General features: G+C 28.4%; 1 protein-coding gene across 2 annotated transcripts in view; it reads left to right on the top strand.

The window, feature by feature from the left end:
- Window positions 1–390: 390 nt before the first annotated feature.
- LOC129966171 (RNA binding protein fox-1 homolog 2-like) overlaps window positions 391–24814 on the top strand; it is a 416091-nt gene continuing 391667 nt past the window's right edge. For both annotated transcript variants that reach the window (XM_056080572.1, XM_056080571.1), the window contains exon 1: window positions 391–714. The gene's annotated coding sequence lies outside the window, so the exon portion shown is untranslated. The remainder of the gene's footprint in view (window positions 715–24814) is intronic.

The raw sequence follows: 24814 nt of genomic DNA, 5'->3' as shown, positions 1-24814 counted from the left end.
AAAATTTGATTTTATAAATATCATTGTATTCTTTCGAATTTGAATTCCACAGCTTCAGCATATAATGCCCCATGCATGTATCCCATATTGCAATCATATCATTGGGACGTTTAAAAGATATTCTGATAATATCTGTTGAAAAGTTGCTTAGGATGCATTAGAGAGTGCCAAGACAATACGAAGTGAATTTTAATGTTGTACTTAATAGAATGACGAATTCGACGAATTTTGCATAAAGAATCTTTATTAAAAACATATCAGCAATTTTCATCTTTAAATCTTTGGTCTTCAGAGACATGTGATTCAGAGACCATATTTTTGGTCTCGTATAGGGTATTTAGTTGTCAATAAATAAAGACTCTTTATATTGTACATTTACATACTCTTGGTTCTACATTTAGATCTCAAGTCAATAGAAACAAGATTGTGATTCCTGGATATTGAATTATCCAACGGAAATACGTTTCGAGTTCCAGTTGCTGTATTCGAAACTGGACAAGCTGTCCCATTTTCATGATCGAGCTGACTGTTCACTGAAGTACGCTGGAGTCAACCCAGAACCTCGTGTCTCCGGCCGTGCTACCGCTGTTCGCCGCTGCCGCTCAGAATCACCATCCGGGGTCACCGGACCTGAGTGGACCAGCACCGCCTTGGGCCGCTTGTGGGACCCTGGCCTTCCCTTCAGCGGCTGTGCTACTCCCCAGGCTAGGCACGGTAAGTGTACTTGGCTCCTTATTTTTTATTCTTTTTTAGGGTAAAATGAAATATCACCAAATGCAACAGTCTCAAATGCGTCGTAAGTTACCTTATATTTAATTTGAACTAGTAATATTTTAATAGCTTTAAAAGGTGCTGAAGATATTAACTATTCGAACTGGTTGGGGATATAGTGTTGCTTTACTAATCAATGTAGTTGTCATTCAATCATTATTATAATTTAAAAATTGATGCCTGCATCTAACTTAAGTGCAAGACATTCGGAAAAGTTTTCAATCAAAACAAGCTTAAATATTTCAGTTTCTCATTTCACGTCATAACAAATCATCTTAAGTTGTTGATTAAACAAAAATTTATCAAATTCACTTTGCCTAGTAAGCAAAATTAATGAATTTCCCTAAATCAATCACAGTTCCACAATTATTCTAAAACGACATTACAAGAAACAAGCTAGACGCATCGTAGATGCGACGGGTTTAATGAAATTGTCACTAAGTTTAACAGAGTTGACATAATCTTCTATTAAATCATTCTAATATTTATGGATTTTTTTTTTTCAAAAAAAGGTGGCATTGAACTAAACCTATATAAGTAATAAAAGGAATGATTCTTGCATAAAACTATGAATTAAAAAGTATTCATAGAAATTAGCTTTCTAAAATAAACTATTATCTATTTATATAAAAATACTCTTCTCTATGTAAGCCAACTACCTTTGCATTCATTTAGCAAAACACGATAAAAGAATAATATCAAATCAAGAATTGATCTTGAATTAAAATATGTAATTTAATCATACATAGATAAGTTTTCACGTAGCGGAAGATTTATAATGGGGGAGGGGTCAACGACATTATGTGGATTAAATGATCGTATAAGAACTCCTCTCACGAAGATCATGGCTTCGCCCATATATATATTTCATCCATCATGCATCATTCATAAATCATGAGAGCTTAAGGGAAATCAATAGAACCGCGAACTTGCGTTGTTTCATAGATATTAATGTATCTACGAAGAGTTATAAAGATGAGAAAGATGTAATGTTTTGTCATCTTTCTACTTGGATGACAATGCGTAGTTATTATTATTTGTATCAGAAATCAAACAACTGTCATAAATTAAAACTGCATTTATGTCATTTTTCGTAAAATAATGCATTAGTATAAAATCTATTGTAAATGTTTCCGTTTTCAATATTTTCTATAAAATATATCGAAATGTTTTTTTTGAAAAATATATAGCAGTATATATATTGTTGAAATTGTCTGAATTTATGTTCATAATGATGCTGAAAATATTGAACTGGATAGGCAATAAATAATAAAAATAATGAAGCAAATGTATATTTGCTTTATATTGACTAATTTATTAAAAAAAAATTTGACGACGCATGTCGTACTTATCTTATTAAAAATTTATGCAAAAATGTAATATAAGTAGTGCACTGGATATGGATCAAATCATTATATTTTGACTTATGATGTAATACGCTTAAGCTAAAAATATTGAAATATACGCTATTTGGAAAAAACCTGAATTTATATTTTTTTATTTATTTTTACAATTGAGGATGGCGAATGGAAACCATATGATTCTATGCAAAATTGAATGCCTGTAATTTTCTACATATCATTTTTATATTAATAAAATAATAACTAGTTATTAAAAAAATAGAAAAATAGTAGAAATAAAAGCTGAAATTACTCAAATTTAAATTTAGCTTCTGTCCAAGCATTTTTAAGGTAACAAAAATATTTCTATAATCACCTCTCAAGGAATGAGTGATTTTATTTAATAGCCTATAGTAAATAAACTTTATTGAGCTCATAAATGAATGCCATATTTTGTTTTCTTTTGGATTTTAAGATATGTCACCTTTTGTTTTGAGCAAATGTAAGGAAAGATGAATTATTTCGATTACATTCTATTACGTCGTTCCCAAAGCTTTCTTCAGAGAATAGTCTTGTATCTTGAAAGCTAATTTCCTGTAGTCTACTTATTATCGCATTATTTTTTTCTAAGAGTCTACATGGCAATAAAAGAAAATAATATTTAGTTTATGGGCCATAAACTGTTGACTTTTATATATAGCATCAAGTAATTTTTACTATTCTGCTATAGAAAAAATATTTAAATATATGGCAAATTTTTAAAGCGTTTACCGATGCAAGACGTTTTAAATTAATTATTTTTGTTTTATATATTTTAATGGAATAAGATATGCATCATTTTAATTACAAAAACATATTGTATGAACGATATTTCAAATCGTAGAATAAATATTCTATAGGAAATTTGTAACCATATTCATCGAAATGATTTCTTTAACAATTGCGTCGGATTCCTGTTATATGTTTAATGTTATTCTTTGTCATGGAATATAAATGGTGCATTTGTTTCCACTCTAATTATAGTTTTTTGCCTCTTTTTTCGTATTTTTCATATTATTAGTAAAATTTAGATAGGTGAAAAAGTTTTTGAATAATTTTTAAACTCCTTTTTCATTCCCGTAAGCAGAGTTTTTGTTAAGAAAGAAATGATATCAATAGAGACTTTTAGTTTCACTTCAACATCTGAAGATGTCAATGTGTATATCTATTGAGAAGAATATATTAAGAACAGCAAACATTCCATATAATATGCACTTCAATAAATTTTTTGATATGAAATCAAAGACTGGATATTAAAATTCCAACGCAGAGCGATGTTTAATCGCAAAGTCATTTTTAAAAAAATAAAATTGTAATTATTACCATAAATATAACAAAAATACTTAGCTGCTAAGTGCTAGAAAACAATTGCATTATTATTATATACATTAAATATTGTGTTACAAAAATTATATATTTAACCGTATTAAAAAGTATATTCACCAGCTCATAATTTAATTGGACCCCTGTAACTTGCAAGAAGACTTAACTATTTAGGGAATAAAATCAACAGATGATAAATATTGGTTTAGATATATAAAAATTAAGAAATTAATTGTTTATATAAGAAAGATTATAAGATTATAAGAAATTAATTGTTAGTATAATTTTTTACTGAAATATTGAAGACATCATTATATAAAGAATTTTTATTAAATATCTGGGGAAAGCCTAATAGTATTTACTATCACATGATGACAGGTCAGGGTTTATATTTGTTTGGCACTAAGATTTCGTAAATGAAACTTTTCCTGTCAAATTAACCATATCTAAATCTCTTATACTAATATTCACATATGGTCAAAAAGATGAAAATAGTCGGTGTAAGTTAAAATATTAGTTAAATGGCAATATGATTAGGCTCATGAACCGGTTATTCTATTTGTTAAACACCCTAGACATACCAAAGTGAACATTCTTTCATAAAACGGTTACTGCACGATGCTTTCAAACGTTGAAGCTTGATAGTTTGCATTGTCTGGTAGTAGAAGTTCTAATGGGAAGTTCCAAAATTAGGCATCTAGGCTTAGATAAAGAAATCTTGAGGATCAGTAGCTAGCCATTCTTTTGTGAAGGATTGCTCTACACGGCACCAAAAGTTCTGCTACTGTAAATCGAGTAAAAAATATTTCTATGTCTCATTTGTACTTTCTGATTTGCGTAATATGCAAAGAGAAAGTATTGTCATCGTCAAAAAATTCAAACTAGAGATTTGTCGAATCTTTATACTTCAGTAATCTCTGAACCCGGACACAATTTGGAAATTATGTCTTCCTATATGTGAATACGATAATTCAAAAATGTTTTCAGCTAGATAAATGAAATTTGAAATGTGGTCTTTGCACAAAATTTTTCATTTTTTTATGAAAGTTTTAAAAAAAAAATACATTCGATGGAATATGATTGGATGGACAGCCTCCAGGCTGTCCGAACACAACACAACAAATACCTAATAAAAAGAGCTAGATGAACGTAATTTGGTACATAGACAATAAAGTATACATCTGCATCAATTTTTGAACCAAATCCGTTGAAGGGTTGGTTGTTTATTGGTCTGTACTTTTGCATTCGTGAAATGTGATAATTCAAAAATGACATAACTTAAATAAATGAAATTTAATTTGCTATATTTTGTCTACAAATATAGTTTTGTGTTGAATTTTGATTTTCAAATGCTCCGGAATACGAGGTCAAAAATACGCATTCGTTTTTCTGTACTTGTATATTAACATTTAGATCTTGATTAATCGTCAAGATAATCGCCTAAGATGGCCCGCTAATTGTCATTTTTTGTAACTATTGTAGCGAAATAGTATGCAGTTGATACTATCGCTTCAACTTTCTATACTACGAAATATATAACTCTCATCAGCAAATTCAGAAAATGAACTTCTGAGCATGACGTCAAAGATCTACATTTTTATGCTGAGGTGGTAGAAAGACAACCCTATTATTACAGAAAATCCGACAATGTATCGGAGGGACAACTCCCACTGGTTTTGAATTAACAAACTGGAATCGCAGTTATCTATCAATATGACAGCAACTGTTGCACTTTGTCTTTCGCCACCAATTGGTCTACTCAACCTCTCAAACATTGTATAAGTTTAATATGATCAAAAAGTTACCACATCGGGTAACTGGCAATGTTCTGAAATTGATGAATCATTTGATTCAAACGTTTCAGATAAGTTTCAACGTATTTTGTAGCCCACAATATGAAGATATACATGAAAAGCTCTAGAAAAATATACACAATGAATCTGGGATAAAATAGATTTCCGATATTTCGATACTCCGATTCTAAAATCAACATTCGGACAGTAACGGGAGCCGTAGCAGCCTGGTGATAAGGAATCGGCTTCGAAACCCGAGAGTTTAGGGCTGGAGGCCAGATTCCACTAAAGAATCATCGTACAAGCGAGTCTGATACACGTTAAATCTATCGGGGCCAAACGTCTGCCCGCTGGTGTGGTGTGGAAGTTTGGAAAGGGAGTGCCAGCTTAGGTGTCTTCCTTGCCGTCTCAAAATTACGAGGTCCGTTCTCAAATAGTCCTAGAGTTGCTTTGAAACGGGGCGTTAATGTAACTTAACTGGATTGAAAAGACCATATGGGATGTTCTAAATATTTAAGATATTCTATTATAAAAGGAACATTTTTAGAATAATTTCCAGACTTGAATTCTCTAATACGAATCTAGATCAAATTAGCCATATGTATTTTACTTTTTTAGTAATATAACACAACGAAATAATATCTAGAGGTGACTTAATCACGGTTGCAGAAGAATAAATATACTGTGTTTTCTTTTCACGGAATCCCATAAACGAAAGAAGTCTGAGAGATAACCAAATAATCCAGGTTTATTTTGTCTTTTAACATATCTTCTATTATTTTTACGTCAGATTCCGGGTAGATGTTATCAGTAATACATTGTTATTAACAGTTTCATAAGCAGAATAACACTGCATAATTTAATCTTAACATTCAATAAATCCTATCTGTCTGAACGTTTATTAGAACACTAAACCAAAATAAAAATAAATAAAAACAAATGTATTTCGAATTTCACAACAGCAGGCTTAGCATATGTTTTTGAAAACAGACACCATCTCATTTTATTTTATTGTTAACGACGTAAATCTAGATTCCAATTGTTTATTTTGTTTCATATTTATTTGGATTTGCATTGCCAAATGGCATTTACAGATAAAATATTTGTTTATTGCATTCTACATGAAATAGGAATAACATAAAACATAAAAATGATGCATATTCTCATTTTCCAGTTTATATTGTTTCAGTTTTGTTGAGAGAAGGGAAATGTAGAATTCCTTTAATTCTGTTGAAGGTGGAGAGTGTTTACCTAAAATTATTTTTCTTTATATTGTTAGTACAAAAGATTATTTAATTTTGAGCTGTATTCGGTAATATTAAATAGATATTCTGTGGGAGATTTTCATTATAAAATATTTTATGGAAATTGTAAACAATATTAGAAGATAACAAAAACAAATGATTCTTCGTGTAGTAATGGCTAGAATATTTGCGCACAATAATTAAATATCTCATTTGCTTGCTTTACTTTTTAGTTACGGGTTTGAGCGAGCCTTCTATATTTTTCTTCTATGATTATATCACTGTTATTGGTGAATGTAAAATGTTGCCTTACAGAATAAAAAATTAGATTTCATTTCATATTCAGTCGCTACAAAAAGGGGAAAAAATAGAAAGAAAGAACAGTTTAAGAAAATAATTAACTTTGGTGCTATTTAAGGAAAGCAGATGGATTAAGTGTTACTAATTGATAGAGATCTGCAGGATACGATATAAAAGTTTAACAGTTTCTTTTTTAAAACAGTTTAACAGTTCTTATGAAATTCGAAAAAAGACCCAGACAGTGGAAGTGGTTTCTCCAAAACTTTCGAACACTCTCTAACAGAGATGTCATCTCAGAGGACGATTTAGATGGCATTGACATCCAAAAGTTACGAAGCATCCAAAATTGGCATCCAAAAGTTACCTTTGGAGTGTATTTAGCATTTTACTGAATCTATCATGCCATCCTTGGCGAGTTTTTTGGCGATTAATCCCTGGACTGTTGTTAACAGCATTCGAAGATAGAATCGGTATTTTATAGACATTTTTGTTGACCGATTGAAACAGAAATTTGGCATAATATTACATTTGCAATCACAAAATTAAACACAAAATTTGATATATTCAAGTCATTGCGTTTTTGATTTATCGGGCTTCATGTTTCTAAAAGTACACACCGATTGACGGCCAATACCTTGTAGATTTGGCTGAAAATTTGAAATGCGTGTACACTATAAATGTTAAATATGTGTAAGGAATTTTAACTCTCTAGCTCTCTTCTTTTTAACTTATAGTCGACAGTCGAACAGACGCACTTCCTCAGGGGAGATTTTGCTCAAAATTTGTTATAAATCTAGAAATTTAGCGTAAAGAACGTATACCAAATTTCAACCATCAAGCTCCAAATGTTTTTGAGTTGCCTTTGTCACATACAGACAGATGAACATTTTCCAAAAAATTTGTTTTGCGAACTGATGGAGATCCAAAACGTTCCGATTCTTCAATATTTCTTTGATTTTTTGAGAATTATATTTTTCTCTACACTACATATAAAGAAAAAGTAATAATTGATCCTGCAAAATTAATGAAATAAAAAGGTATGAAATAAGAATCGGATACGTTTTCAATTTTTGGAGGAAATTCGTAAGATAAGATAATCCCATCGACTGGCATTGCTGATTTTAAGATTATCAACAAATACGTTTTTATGTTAAAATTTGAGATAAGCTAATGAATGCAATTCAGTGAGAGAATTTTTAAATACCATTTTTTAAAGAGTTATGTAGTCAAAAGAATATGTACATATTCTGTCATAACTGTATCGCTGTTATGATTAAAATTGTTATTGTATGATCAGGAAATTTGGCAAAAAGCCACGTACGCAACGAACTTTTCTTATTTTGCTCATGATACCAAATTGCGTGGCTCGGCATACAAATTTTATTCTCAAATTAAAAGTGGAGACTGAAAAGAATAAAAAGATCTAGTTCGTTTGTAAACCATAAAGCCTCATATTGGTCTTATAGAAAGGTTTCGAACAATATGAATCCTGAAAATCTTTTACTGAAACACCTCTTTTTTTGACTAAGCTAAAATAATGATCAAGAATTCTATTGCGTGTCCTTTCTTTCCTAACAGAATGAAAATCTTTATTTTATTATATTTCCAACCTAGATTCGCATATTATTCAATATAAATTAATAATGTAATTAATCACTGATGGTGCTTTGAGTTTTTGAATACGGTTATCTGTATATCAATAATATTGTTGATAGTATTCTATTGTTTGTTTGTTTTACATTTATTAAAAAATTTAAAATTAAATGCTTATTACTCACTTAAGCTGCTTAGTGATATGCGTTCAATATTATACCCTCCCCTCTCTGGGTATCTCGGACGTGAGGACGTGAAACTTCCGGTATGGTGGTTGGTTCTCGTCTCCCAATCGTCGTCGGCCCTTGTGTTAGGGTGAGCCAACTTCCACCGATGACGAAACGTACATTCTATAAGCTGCTTTGTGACCACAAGTGGCACTCAGATCTCAATCATAATTTCCATCTATGCTACCATCGCTTTTGGGTAGTTATACTTTTAATAAAATAAAATATGACGCTAATCTAAACAATTTAATTCTAGAAATTCCTAGAAATTTTGTAATTTCATAACATACAAGAGGATGCACACATAAAGAGAAATAGAAATGATAAAAGTAGTTACTACTTACCATACCAATTACATAACCAAGTAGAAAAATTGGAATCGATATATATCCCTGGTGAACTAGAATTACTTCGTCATCAATAGAATGAATTTTTCTTGTGTCAATGCTTATCTCGCTGAATTTTTTAAATCTAACCTAATGTCCCATTGCATCTTGCTTGCCTTTGCAGTAAATTACGTCAAAAAGTGTTAACCTGAAGCCACGAGTCAGGAATACTGATAGCGAAAATAACCCCTGATGAAAAGAAAATGCAGTCTTGCGTTCACAAATAGAGACGGAGAAGAACCAAAGAGATGACAAAATCACAGAGCACGGACGCAATAACAAAAACAAACTCCCAACTCACCTCTATTCTCTGAGATTCCAAACCGAAGGGTTGAAAGCATTCCAGTGTAGGCAAGCGTCCACCGAAGGAGAAGATTCCACAGGGAACCTTCCTTCCGGTGGAAATCGACAAAACAGGTTGTTTCTTTTCCCGTCGTCCGAAAAGAGAAAAATCCTTCTTTGGTCACTAAAAGGATGTTTATATCTGAGAATATCCAAGATTCTAATCTAACGGTCACCTCATGATAGCATTTAAAGGCACGGTAACCAAAAATAATTGCCTTAAATATGAGAAAGCACTAATTTTAGAGAACTGCTTACCTGTTCACTTTTTAATTATGGCGAGATAATGAATTGTATTAAAAACCAGCGGTAGTGGTCTCTCTGAAATTTTCTTTCACTCATAAATTTCCTTGTATATTATTAACTATATGCCATTGCCAAACAATAATTATGAAATAATATATTAGTCTAAGATTCTACTTAGAATATTTCGCCACCATTTTTACGAAAGCTTTTATTATAGCCGTAATTAACTAGTAATAGCAATGCTGTAACTATTCATAATAATAGTAATATCGCAACTATTCGTAATATTAGTAATATCGTAACTATTCATAATAATAGTAATTTCGTAAATACTGTAAGAAATGTTACTATTATTGTTACGTAACTATTCTGAGAGTGCGGACCTTTTTTTTTTTTTTTTGACTATCAATCACTGGGTTGCGGTTAGTACACAAGCACCAGAATACCGAATGTGTATTTTAGAAGCCTTATATTCAAACCAATTAAAAATAAAATTTGAAACCGAACTGCAATTGTAATCTTAAAAAATTGGATAAAGTATCATTAATTTTAATAATCTAATATTTATCATGTCTAAAACATCTACGAATCGCATTTATAATGTATTTTCTTATTAATTAAACCATTATTAATGAATGTAATAATGTCAAAATTAAACAATAATAATAATAATAATATTTATGAACATAAATTTTAATATTATATGAAACTAATATATGAATATTAATATATATATATGAAAATTAATTTTAAAAATAGCAGATTCAATCGCTATCTTTAATATAACCTTATTGAATTGCATAGCTTTTTAAAAAAAATTAAGTGTACATATATTGCAATTAGAAAAGTATATCTTTATGTAACATTTAGCAAAAATACGATTAATTGTACTTTCAATTTCTTAGGATTTTCACTTCATTGAACACAGTTAATATTTAAAATTTATGTCGATGAAAACTTATTTTCTTGGCACCTAAGTTGTTTCTAATAACAAAAACAACGCTTCAAAAGTTTGCGAACAAAGGAGAATTCTTGTTGGAGTCGTCATCTATTAAAAACAGTTTTCCTTCTTTTTTTTTTATTACTATTTACAGTAACAATAAACAGTGCGTGCTCACAACGATCAAGCACACTAAGAGAAAATAAGGATGGAGTACAGCAAGCGACCATGCACGCATATTATTTCAGAACAGAAACGATACACAATTTTAAAATACGGAAATGTTCGATCGATTCCTCTCATATTCTCCTGCATGAAGTGTTTTTTTTCTTCTCATTTTTCCATACTTTTATTAGAGTAAACATTTTTTTTTCCATCATCGTATCCTCTTTTTCAGAAACTCCGGAATTGTCCACGCTTTTTGTTATTTCAACACAGTTGGTGAGAAATTTACAATAAGATTGATTAATTGATTTGTAAAGAGAATGGTACAGAACATTGACACCTGAGATTTTAGATAAAATGTTCGGAAATAATGAATGTAGCAAATCAATGGATATGATTAAATCAGATTTTTGATATCTTTACAATATCAATAGCATAAGTGACGTGATATTGTAATTGTATCATTCGAGAACAGAAATGATGCGCAATTCTAAAATACTGAAATTTCGATCGATTTCAATCCTATTCCTGTAATTTGAGCCTTTTTTTTTCCCAAGGCAATTTTATTCGAGACTTTTTTTTTCCTTCAGAAACTGTAGGTTTGTGCATCTTTTTGTTAATTCTATGTCATTGATGTGAGACATTTACAGTAATGCTGAATTATTAATTTGGAAATAAAGTGTGTTACGAAACATTGATATCTGAGATTCTTGGTGAAAAGTTAGGGAATAATAATTAATTGAAATAAGTCGCGATGGTTCTGCAAAACCAATGATTATATCAGTGGCAGATTGATAGCATTAGTTGTATAAATGACGCTGTGGTGTACACATAATATTCTAGCTACGAATTCCAAATTTGAAACATAGAAATATGGGTAAATTCTATCATATACTTCTGTGCAGAACTTTTTCATATTTTCCCAGGCTATTAATAATAACAATTTTTTTCGTTTTTTGCTCTTTCAGAAACTTTGGATTATTTATTCTTATTGTTATTTCTGTACAATTGGAAATAGAATTATGCGGGTAATCCCACATAATTCTGAATAGAATTATGCGGACCATTTGCAACAAAATTTGTGTGATGCGAAACATTAACATCTGAGATTCTTGATGAAAAGTTAGGGGATAATAATTAATTCAAATAAGTCGCGATGGTTCTGGAAAACCAGTGATTATATCAGTGACAGCTTGATAGCATTAGTTGTATAAATGGCGCTATGGTGTACACGTACTATTCTAGCTACGAATTCCAATTTTAAAACATAGAAATATGGGTAGATTCTATCATATACTTCTGTGCAGAACTTTTTCATATTTTCCGAGGCTTTTAATAGTGACATTTTTTTTTTTCTTTTTCGTTTTTTGCTCCTTCTGAAACTTGGGATTTTTTATTCTTATTCTTATTTCAGTACAATTGAAAATATAATTATGCGGGTAATCCGTAATAGAATTATGATTAATAGAATTATGTGGTAATTATCCGCATAATTCTATTCAAATTATGCGGGTTATTTGCAGCAAAATGTGTTGACAAAACCCAGCGAGAGTGGTCTCCTCAAAATTTTCTAGCGTACACTCTATTAAAGGAGCTATCTCAGAAAACGCCTTGTATAGCATACATTAGTTATTAAGAAATATTAACATATGGCTTGAATTTCGCATTTTTACTGAATCTGTCTTGTCATCCTTGGCGAATTATTTGGCGATTAATCCCTAGCATGAGGTTAATAGAATCCGAAAATCGAATTTCTGTTTTAGACGCGTTTTTCCCAATCAACTGAAACTAAAATTTGACACAAAAATACACTTTTAGTCACAAAATCCCGTACTAAATTTCATATATTTAAATCATTGCGTTTATATGTTTCCGAATGTAGAAACCGAAATATAGGCCACACCTTATTGCATTTTTCTTAAAATTTGATATGTGTCTATAAAATCGATGTTAAATCAGTGTGTCAAATTGTATCTGTCTAGATCTTTCCATTTTGTAGTTATCTTGGAAATTATATAGCAATAACTAGATATACGGATTTTGCTCGAAATTTGATAGAAATCTACAAATTTGGCATAAAGACAATATTCCAAATTTTATCCATCTAGGTTTGGCCTGCCACACAGATGTTTTTTAAAAATGTGACTAAGCACATCTTTAAAAAAATCCTTTTATTATCAATTTTAGTAGATTTTCTTGATGATCATGACTTAAAACAATAAATAACATTAATTGGAAAAACTTAAAAACAATTTAATTTAGGTATTTTAGGTAAAATTTGATGAAATTAAAGCAAAACGCTATACACTAAATTCAAATCCTCCAATTTAAATTATTTTCTACACAACATACTTATTGTACTTATAAAAGCAATGAACTAAAAGCTAAGGAAAATGTATAAATGAAAAAAAAGTTATGGATCTTCGAGAATTTTATGGTAAAAATATTGTAAAAATCATGGGTACTACAGACAATAAACTGCTAAAAATCAAAAACTATTAACATTAGTCCTAAATCTTTAGTTCATTGCCTTCATAACTCTTATTGTAATATTTATACAAAATTTAAAGAAAATATATCCTTAAGTTTTTGTGAAACTATGTTTTGCGTAGTAAAATTTTGACAAAAAAAACATTTTTTAAAAAAATGCATTTAAAGTTTTTATTAGTATATATCTAAAATTATATTTCATTTTAAACACTTAAAATTCACCACTTTTGTAGCAAATGCCCTCCTTATTCTCTGATATATATTATTTTTTTTAATACCTCGTTTTATTTTTCTGGACAATTTTGTAGCAAGCAAAGATTGTCTCGTTGTAGTTACAATTCGCTCGTTGTCGAAGATACTGTATTGTGTTAGCATTGAATGACCTGGAATAATACCCAATTCATTAAAAATTTCTATTATGACAGAAAAACCATCATTGAATAACATTACAGCTATATTAGCCCCTGAACGTAAAGTTTCCAGCCCAACAAATATGTTTTTAGAATTAATTGTCTATAATAGATTAGCATTTTGTGTTTTCCCATGAAGGCATTTTTCAGAAGATTTTGGTCACATAAATTTAATATAAGTAGGCTTAATAATATTTTTTGGGAGTCTAATACTTGAGTCTTTATTTATCTATTTATTTATTTTTTGCCTTCTGAAAGTGCACTTTGGTATTTACACCAATAATCCTTTCCGTTTGGACATTCTACATGCATTGACCTTTAATTACTGGAACAAATTGAGCAAATGCAGCAAGTGTTGCACTTTGCATCGGCAATTAATTATCAACATTGGATCTTATTGCCATGCCATAAAAGTTTTGAAATTTTTTTTTTGACATTTTCTGTAAGCTTTCCTTTCTCACCGAGATCTTTAATAGATTTTTCTAAAGCTCTCAAATGAGTACCCATTCGCTTTTGAACATGCCCTACACATTCACATTTCACAACAGAACCTTTAGTGAATTTTAATCAGTAACTATTAATGGCATTAAAGCGCAAAAAACCTAGCTTCCGGTTATTTCCGAGCTACTTCCAGTTCCGTCTTCGTTAATGTTGATTTAAAGAAACATTTATATATTCTGATATAATACACAGATTAGGAAACGTAAATAAATTGTCTTTCAAAATAAACATTAAAAAAATTGTAATTTTTAGTAAAAACTGACTTAGCAACCCAGGAAGCTTTAATCGTCAAATTTCAGAGTGTTTGAGTTATCTTTGTCACAGACTAACATATAGCCATTTTACAAAAATGTGTTTTTAGTACTCAGGTTGGCGTGAAACGTGGAGATTCGTCAAAATCTCGAATTTCAATTTCTAGGCGATTACTATGCGTACTCTATACTATGCTTACGAAAAATCAGAACGAGATCAACAATTATTTTAAATCAATGTATAGCTTTAATGCTACAGTAAGTGATCAGTGGAAATGCACTATTTGATTTATGTAAATTAAGCTGACCCAATTATGTAAAATGTGAGAAAAAACAGAAATGCAATCGATTGAAATTGTATCAAAATTACTTTCTTCTAAACTAATAAAAATATTATTGATTAACAAAATATGTAAATAATACATTTTGCTTAGCCATTAATATATATTAAAATTTTGTGAATACTAACATTTCAGTTTTCAACTATACAGTTTTAGTTTCATAAATATTTGCTTCAAATTTGTAATATTTCTTTCCTACACTCTTAGTTCTATTATAAGGTAAAATGTTTTAGCTCTAGCAGAATGTTGAAATGAACTCTTTTAATAAATGTCACATCAATAATTCCTTCACAATAAAATTGATGACCATTTGATCATTTGGCGATGAATTTACTGACATTGGTCACAAAATAGAAAGTTCATGAAACTTTTGTAAATTTGATGATACATCATTAGAAGCGAAGGTACGATATCCTTTTAGAGCTTTCGATACCCTCTCGCGGGAGTTATAAATGCAAAGGCGTATAGACTAAAAGTCAATCAGTATTCTGTATAGAGAATTGAGCTCAAGCTAGGTAGTTGTGAAGTCGAAAGATAGTAGGCAAATGATGTAGACTAGTAAGTTATGTTTTATTATTGTGTATTCATGTTTTCATAAAGAGTAAAGCATATTTACCCATTATTGAGTCTGTTGTATCCATGGAAATTTGAATATTTCCCGTAATAATGTAAAAAAAAATATTGCACTTGTCTAATTCCTCCCGTATTTATTAATTACGTGCCTATGCATACAAAAGAAAGAGATGATTCCCTTAAACATATTTATTTTAAAATTTGACACAAATATATAATTTTAATTTAAAACACCCATGCAAAATCCCTTTCGAAGGGTTTGATCTTTATTATACTCACATTCACACGGATGGATAACTAAATGATTTCTCTGTGAATAGTTCACCCAAAATTTAAACGAAATTTACAATTTCAATTTCTGCTAAGTGGTATCTTTTTTTTAAAAATCCTAATATAAATTCAATCTTTTGTTCGGCATAGAGTAGTCAAAGACTTGATGATTCCTAAGAATTTGACCACAAATTTTGTTGCTATATCAATATTTTCTCTTCGTATTCTTTCTATATATTACGTTATATTCTAAATAAAACGTAAAACAATTCCTCGCCTAGTATTCTGCATATGTCCTTCCTCCATATATATTCAGACTTTTATCGGTTCCCTTTTTTTTCTTTAACCTTTTTGCTTGTTCAGAAAACGTGATATTATTCGTGAATATAATCTGCATTCAGCTACAGAGAAAATTCTGCTGGTATCTGTCACTAGATCTAGGAGAATGCGCTCTGTGACAGGTGAAATAAAATCTCGGCGAATGCCAGTAGGGATTTCAGGAAGAATGCATACCGTGAGGCAATGCAGCAAATGCAATTAGATTTAATGGAAATATTTTCGGCTTTAGTTAAGTGATATGCTTCCAAGGCAGACAGATTAATTTGTTTCGAGTTAGAATTATAAAATAAAATTACCCGAATTTGATTCATTGCTTGAAACTGCTAATCCATAATTATATCCGTAAAGAGATAAAGTATTTAAAACAAATTATCTAAAATGTTTATGTATTAAATTTAAATTAACATTGCAAATTTTTATTTCTTTATTACCTATTATTATTAGATATATGAATTAGTAACACTAGAATTAGGGATTACATTTCTGAAAAATTCCCATTCTAAACAGAATTGATAAATATATAATTAAGTTGTTGTGAAAGGGAAAAAATGGGTCATAATCTCCGATTTCAATATTGGTGTAATATAATATATATGTTATTCACACAGTGTATAATATTGGTGCTATACGTAAAAGAAAATGTGAAGTTTAATTATATATTTATATTGCGTACTTAAGGATTTCAAAACATGAACAGGTGTCTAAATACTTCAAATACGTTTTTATGTTAAGTTGAAGAACGTTTAAATAATGGAGAGATAAAATTAAAAATTAAAAAAAAAATAAAGAATCTAAACTTTTTATGTGATTTACATAATCTTTTATAACAAATGGTCTATGTTCTGAATGATAAATAAATTATATTGTGTCAAATTAGTATTCATAAAATATTAACTGACTGTTCTATAAAACACAGTATACTTTAATTCTGATATTATTAGAGATTATAAACACAATTATAAAAAGATAACTAAATAATAAAGAAAGAAATTAAGAATTTAGAAAAAAAATAAACAATCTAAACTTTTTAAAACTCAAAAGATGACTGACTTTATCTTTTAGAATGGATAATCTATGTTCTGGATGATAAATGTATTAATATTGCAACACATTATTATTCATAAATTATTATTTGACTATTTTATGAATTATTATTTCACAACATGATTTTAATTCTGATATTATTAAAGGTTATAACAGAGGCTCTAAATATAACAGACTATCTTTAATGATGCCATTAATATCCACATTGGAGAAAAGTAGAATCATACCGCTAATTTTAACAATTCTATTGCACTTTGTTTCATTTACCGTAATTGAGGGTTAGGAAGTTGCTGTTCCAAAAGGTTCAGGAGATTATTAGTTTTACCATTTTGAAGAAGTAAGGAACATTCAAAGGTTGTGTTCATTTCAGACATATGAATTTTTGAAAAGAGGGAAGATGCTGTTATGCATAACAGTATAATTAAAAAATGTGTAAAAGGCTACATTTTACTAAATAAGCAAATAAGAGGTCAAATAAATAGAATGAAGAATGTATAATAAATACTTAAATACTTGCATAACAAATACTTTTTTCACATCAAATTACAGTATTATATTTCATAATAAAATTTATTTATTTATCATCCTTAAAAATTACTGATGAAACAATTTTCGTAAACTTCATCCCATTCCTTTGTTTTTATTTATTGATTTATTTTGGAAGAAATAATTTTTTTCTAAAGTATGAACCAATCAGAGAGAGAGAGAGAGATTTCTTAAATCGTATTTAAATAAAAAAAAAAGATCCTTTTTTTTAGAATAACTATGTTTAAATTCGCTTTATATGTGGTTTTTTTTAATGTTATGTATTTTATCAATTCGAGCAAGAGACATTATTTCTTCATATCTGCAACATTAAAATCTCGTTAAATATTTTGTATTTTTTATTTTATAGTATTTCGTGATCCTTTTTATTGTCTGCAGGCATTATTCTATAAACATATTTTAATAATTCTTATCCACGCCATATGATCATATTAATAGAATATTGTATTTTTTGCTTTGACAAATAGGAATAAAAAATATCTTTCTTCATACTACTGTTACAAATGATATTACAAATTATTTCTATCAAAAAGTTCAACATCTAGAAGTGCATACTGAAAAAAATGAAATTGATGTTGGAAAAAAAATACCTTCCTTGATATTTTATTGCAAATGAAATAGGAAGCTGTTTCAAAATATGCTTTAAACAAGTTTGGAAGAATTTTTTTTAATAAATTTTCTCTACTTCTAGAAATTTTTTGAGTGTTTCCTTATTCCGTTGTATTCTAGAAAATAAATCACTTAGAAAATCAAATTATTTTCTCTCCAATTCATTGTGTCTAATTGAATGAATGTTTCTCAAACATTGTAATCGATGGTAGTAAAGTGAAATCAAAGAATGATTTAAAGTAAAGACTGCCACATTATTTGTAAAACCGAATTCAACTTGAAGAATTATTCGTAGATGTGTTAGAAAAAGTAAAACTTGGTAACACGATTCAACTCTTCTTAAAAACATTCCCCCTCCTCAAAAAAAATGTATGTATAAAAAATGTATTTGTCGAATAAAAAAAATAGTTTTAAAAATGTTTACACTCCATGTATTTTGATGCAGTGAAATAACATGAATGCTTTTCAAGAATAAATAAAAAAGAGTGTATAAGCATTGCCTGAATAGCTCTCTTTTGTAATCATCCTGAATGCTTATTTATGCATGTAATATTTATTAGCAAATAAGTTTTTTTTTTTCGACTTCTTTGTGATACACTTTCTATCATAAAACAAGATGTATAATTATTCAAAATGCCATTTTTCGTTTCATACTGCGGTTAATTTTTGTGATAGATATTTTCTACGATGTAGGCAGGCAGAATGACAGGAATTATAAATATTAATGAATTAATCTGTGGATGAATCGTAAACAAAGACAAAATACTTCTACACAATAGACTGTGTTGTGTTCCTTATAAGTATACATAAATAATAGAGCTGAGGTTTATGAATATTTAAACAGCATCAGGAGAAAAATGAAAACGGTAAGAGGCGAAGACTGTTTGTAGTTAGAAATAATCGTGCTTCATACTAAGATGGGGAAGAATTTCAAATATATTTATTTCAAAGAAATAATATAAAGAAAAATATTTATGAAAGATACTTATACTTTGGGGGAAAATAAAGATAGTTATGTTGTTCAGTGTCTAGACAGATATTACGTTAGACGAAAATCCAAAAAGTTTTATTATTTTAACATTCAGAATGTTTTAGCTTGTACAGACTGCAGAATGGAAGTAATTACAATTAATCAGAGATAACTTAGAACGAATATGGTGGATGATAATTTACATTATGAAAATTGAAGTTCCATATTCTTGAAATTTAGATATCTCAGGTCTGCGATTTAAGAATTATATTCGAAATATTTTATGTTTTATAGTTTATTTGGATTATAATTACTGGAAAAATAAATAAAAATTCCATTGAACAAAATTTTAACAGAAAACATATAATAATCTTATATACAGTTTGTATAATTTAAGAACAACTCAATAATATTTATATGCTGGTAATTTCATGCATGTATGTCCTTTCTTCCTTCTTTCGTCATTATTCTTCCACTTGCTGTCAATGTTTTTCTTGCTTCAGTAATGTGCATGTGTATTTTATTCTGAGCTTTGAGTTAGTTGCCTTTGGTTTGGGTTTTATTTTTGTAAGGGTCTGGGTTTTGTACTATGTAAGAAAAAAATAATCATTTCAGATTTTGACAACAAATAATTATTTCAGATTTAGAAATGATTCGGAATTGATGTAGGGGAAATAATGATAAATAAAAAGTTTGTACTCAAAATGGACAAAAAAAAAATTATGTAAAATGCCTGAAAATCCTTCAATTCATTAATAAATAGATCTCTTAAAATCCAATTAAATTACAGACGACTTCTATTTCAAAAAATATTATAGTAAATTTTAAGATATAAGAGCTAATTGTGATGTTAACGATTCATTTTGCCCTTTATATCTAGGTTATATTTCTGCGAATTTAAGATGAAATCACCTGAAAAAGTTTTTAGCAAGTATTATAAGATATACTTGCATACATCTATAATAGGATATACTAAGGTTATTATGACTTATAATAAAAGAACAGGAAAATATTATTTTGGTTGTGGGCAATTATTGAGCGTTAAAGAGGAACGATTACCAGTAAATTCTATTAAATAAATATATAAATGAATTCTCAAAAATCCAAATATTTTAGTATTCTTGTTTTCATAAAAGTATTTATCATTTGAATCGAATAGAGTAAGAACCTAAATGCAAAACATATATTTTAAAGGCAATAAAAGGAAAAAAGAAATCTAAAATATTTTAATTAATTACCCGATAGGACAAAACGGATCGCATTTTTTTTTAAATTAGCACTAAACATTTTAGAAATATCAGTAATCAAAATTAAAAAAAAAAAAAATATCCTAAAAATTGTTATTAGATCTGCGTAGCCATTCACACATTATGAGACATAAGTAATGGGTAAGATTGGATACCAACTAGAAAAATGTTAAAGAAAATCATTTTTATGCTAAATTAATCATTGCATTAAATGCAATATGTTATGCAATTAATACAATTTGGCTAAATTTTACATAGTATGTTTGCTACTCTGAAATGGAGTTTATTTATTTATTAATTCGAAATTCAAAGAATGATTTGCAGCTCTTGCTAGACTTAAATGATTTCATAAATGCATTTCAGAATAAGTTTATATATATTATTTAAAATATGAATTATTTCGTAATTGCTTTTTGAAATTCAAATGTAAATATTTGAAAAATTTCTGGATATAAAAATATTTATTTACTAACATAAATATAAAAAGAGAGATTTATATGTTTCCTTACGTCAGATTTTAAAAATGTTAGTATAAAACAATTTTCCTGAGCTTGGAAAAAATAATTCACCTAAAGACCATAAAAGTAAGTGAAACAAGGTTCCTAATAGAACAAGAAAATGAATAACCCCACCCTTCCTCAAAGAAAAACAGTAGCTAGCAAGAAAAGTAGTATTTAATCTTTTTCCTATAACAATTCAAATTATGTACCACATTTGCATATTTTTGTCAATAATACAATAGTGATGAATTTGGTATTCGAGCAATATAAATGCAAATTTAAGATCTCTGCTAATAGTCGTTTAGATTGATTGTCTTTGTGGGAAAAGCTGCATGGATATTCAAAATTGCTTATTCAGCTAATAAATTGTTCAAGAATGATTTTATGGGAAAAGCTCACGCTAATGTCATAACAATATATCTCAGATTTACTTTTAAGTTGGATATTTTTGCCATAAAAGAATATTCAATGTAGCTTATTTTCATGTGGAAAAAATTTACAATTCATTACTGCTATGTATTTTTATTCATTAATTTAAGCATGCACTGAAAATCAATAAGAACAAAAAAAAATACACTTTAAATTACTGGAGGTTTTGCATTGAGTAGTAACTGTGAATCAACATAAACGAATAGATACGTTAAGAATTTATTTAAAATGTAATTTTTTTCAAAATGAAGATTGGATTTGAGATAATACATAAATATTTATTTTGAAATTTATGCAATCATATTACATATATAAAACATTACCAGATATTATTTGGATCTATGTATGTAAATAAAAAAAATATATATTTTGAATAATTTTCACTTTAAAATTCATTTAAAAAAATGAAAAAGATTATCGTTTCTGTTTTGGAAAATAAATGTGAAATGCCGAAATCTATTTTCCCTTTCTACGTAATATTTTTACTAAAAAATAAACATGTTTTTTTTTATTATTGATACAATCTGTAAGGTATACAGTAGGTTTTAAATAATCTGTTTTTTTTAATGATACATGCTTATTTTATTGTTTCTTCGAAAGTTTATGAAATAAATATATTCTAGCTAAGACAAAACAAAAATAGGCAACTCAAGCGATGGCAGAGAAGATCGTACATTTTAGTTATCATCAAATGACTTTAAAAAGGAAAATAATTTTACAGTATCTTCATAAAAATTAATTTTTTGAAGAGATAAGAGATATTTTGTCTAGCATATAAACTGAATGCTTAGGACGGAATATGATATGATGGTCGAATTTCTTGGATTTAAAATATCTTTAGAGCAGAATTTTTTATGTTGAAATTTCTAAAATTTTAGTTCATATTCTCAATTAACTGAAAGAAGAAAGTTTTTATAGTAGGAATTGCAAAAATTTATTAATATTCTAAATAAATTCATATTCACTTTTTCAAACAAAAATTAAATACTTGAAACTTAACCGAAATATGAATGATAAATATATTTAAGGAGAAAAAAAGCTCTTGTGGATTTATTATAAATTTTTGGCTACTGTTTCTGATCTCAAATGTCTAGAATGTGCAATCAAATGTTATGTAAACCCCAAGAAAAGCAAAATTCTTTTAGAAAAATATCTGTTTCTGTCAATAATTCCAAACTTTCACCATAGGTTTGGCTCAGTATGGTCACACCTAGCTCTTGTGCAATAAACCTCAAACACATTCAATAACTAAGTAGGGCCTATTTTGAAAAGCAAACTTTCTTCTCTTAGAGAGTAAGTCAATAAAATTGAAGCTGAATCCGTCATAGAAACTCACTTGTCGTTTTGGGAAATTGGATTATTTTTAACATAAAATTTAGGAAAAAGTATTTCTGAAAAGTAAGAAAACGGGGTGGTTCACAGATTAAGTACTTATTACTAATTCCAAAACAAGATCCAAAATAAACTAAAATATATTTTATCAACTGACAGTTAAAGGTAGGGTGCTATGTTAAAAGCAACTTCTGGACCGAAAAGTAGAATATTACTTTTTCATTCAATATTCTTAATTTTAAAAACTTGTTTCTTAAAAAAAAAATTCTGCTTTCATTGTTTAAAAATTTAAATAAAAGTTAATAGATATAAATTTGCAACTGTTACTGTTTAATACTATATTTATCAATAACTAGAAAATAACTAACTAATAATAATAACTAACTATAAATTCCATTTTCTCTAATTATAAATTTGTCTCCTTTTTTTTTACAAAAAACATCATAAATAAAAAGCGAATGATTTTAGTTACAATATGGTATTATTATGGTGCCATTTTAATCTGGTTTGTAGTTTTTGAACTACGGATTACTTTTTTTTCTTTTAAAAAGATTTTACAATTGTTTTAATACTTTATAAGGTGAACAAATCGAAATGTTTTTGTTATTCATCAATTAAACTCAGTATGTAAGGTCTGAATTCAAATATTGTGTATTTCTTAGTTCAGATTATTTCTTATTTGCAAGATTTAAAAAAAAAACCTTTGATGAACTTTTAAACAAGGAGACTTCTCTTTTATTATTCTCTTTAGTGGTTTCTAAACCGTGCATTTATTTCAATTTTCAAAATATTTTTGACTTGGCTTTCAATTGATTATTTTTGTTTCTAATCGTTTCATCAACTAATTTATTAAAAAAATTTAAAAAATATACATTTTATGATATTTTTAAAAAAATGATTGAATTTCTTCCTAAGTATCCATATACTATAGCCATCGAACACTGTTACTTGCCTAAATAGTTTTATATGTAAGAATTTTTTTTCATTCATTATAAACTAGATAAATTAAAATTCATAATAATATATAGGGGTACTACTAGCCATCAAGATGATAAAATATTGCATACTCATGTCTTTTCTTCTTGTATTACAAACCCTCTTAAATCATGACGACGTTAATTTACGACGTCGAGCTTGTTTGTGGATAATTTGCTTGCTCTCCATTTTTTACTTTTCGCTCCAAATAAATCTAAAAATATATGCTTTCTGGCGAAATTTAATTGAAATTTTTCATGCGAATAATAAAAGATTCGTAGTGATATACTAGATACTACACTGTATAATGGCTAGCACAGCATCCGTGTGCCAAAAATAGCAATAATATAATTCTCCTTCGTCAGATAAACTTTCAGATCAGTATTTACAGATTTTTTCTAGATCTCGTGTTCCCATTGCAACACTACATATGTTTTATTTATTTTTAATATTTTGGCAATGAGTAGATCCATGTAGAAAGGAATAAAAATGTTGCTTCTCATTGACTTGAAGAAATATAGAAGAAGAAATGCACTTTGCGCCTTTAAATTTAAATTTAAAAAAAAACTGATTTTCAAAGGATATTTGAGATTTTATCTGTGTAATAACTAAATTTTTCTGCAATTTTCAATTCAAATAACTTTACTATTTTTTCAAAGATTGCTTATTATCAGACCTGGAATGGAAACACATTGCATCTTAAAAAAAAGTGTTGTGATTCATAAAAAAATGTAGAAATAAAAGGTGTCTCAAAATTAACGCAAGATACTATTTGTCACCATTCGTGCAGTAAATTTTTGCCAATCTTTTTAAAAATCTATTTGACTGCTGATAGTTTAGGGTAAATAAAAATATAGCGTTACACGATAAAACAAATTATTTTCTTTGTTGAACAATATTTCAAAAATAATAAAAGTCTGGCGACCACAGTTCAAAAAATGAGAGAATTGGTCCCCTAGATGGTGTGATTTAACACAACTGGATTCTTTTTTATGGAGTTATTTGAAATAAAAAGTTTACGACAACAAGCCCACAAGCACGCTTGCATTGAAAGAGGAAATTCAGTTATACATTCTCGCATAATATACAAAATGGTCAGGGAAAATTTCGACAAAAAAGTACTTGTGTGTCAGCAAAACCGTGGAGGCCGTCTGTCCTATGTATTATTTCACACATAACCCTGTCCTGTGTACTTTACGATTCAATAAAAAAATATATCAATTTAAAGAAAAAAATTATTTAATTCAAATCTTGCGTTAACACGTTGCTCAATCGTGT

This window comes from Argiope bruennichi, chromosome 4 (genome assembly GCF_947563725.1).
Source record: "Argiope bruennichi chromosome 4, qqArgBrue1.1, whole genome shotgun sequence".
In the NCBI taxonomy this organism is placed as follows: domain Eukaryota; kingdom Metazoa; phylum Arthropoda; class Arachnida; order Araneae; family Araneidae; genus Argiope; species Argiope bruennichi.
The sequence above is the reverse complement of the archived record's forward strand: the minus strand, read 5'-3'. Positions and strand labels throughout refer to the sequence as shown.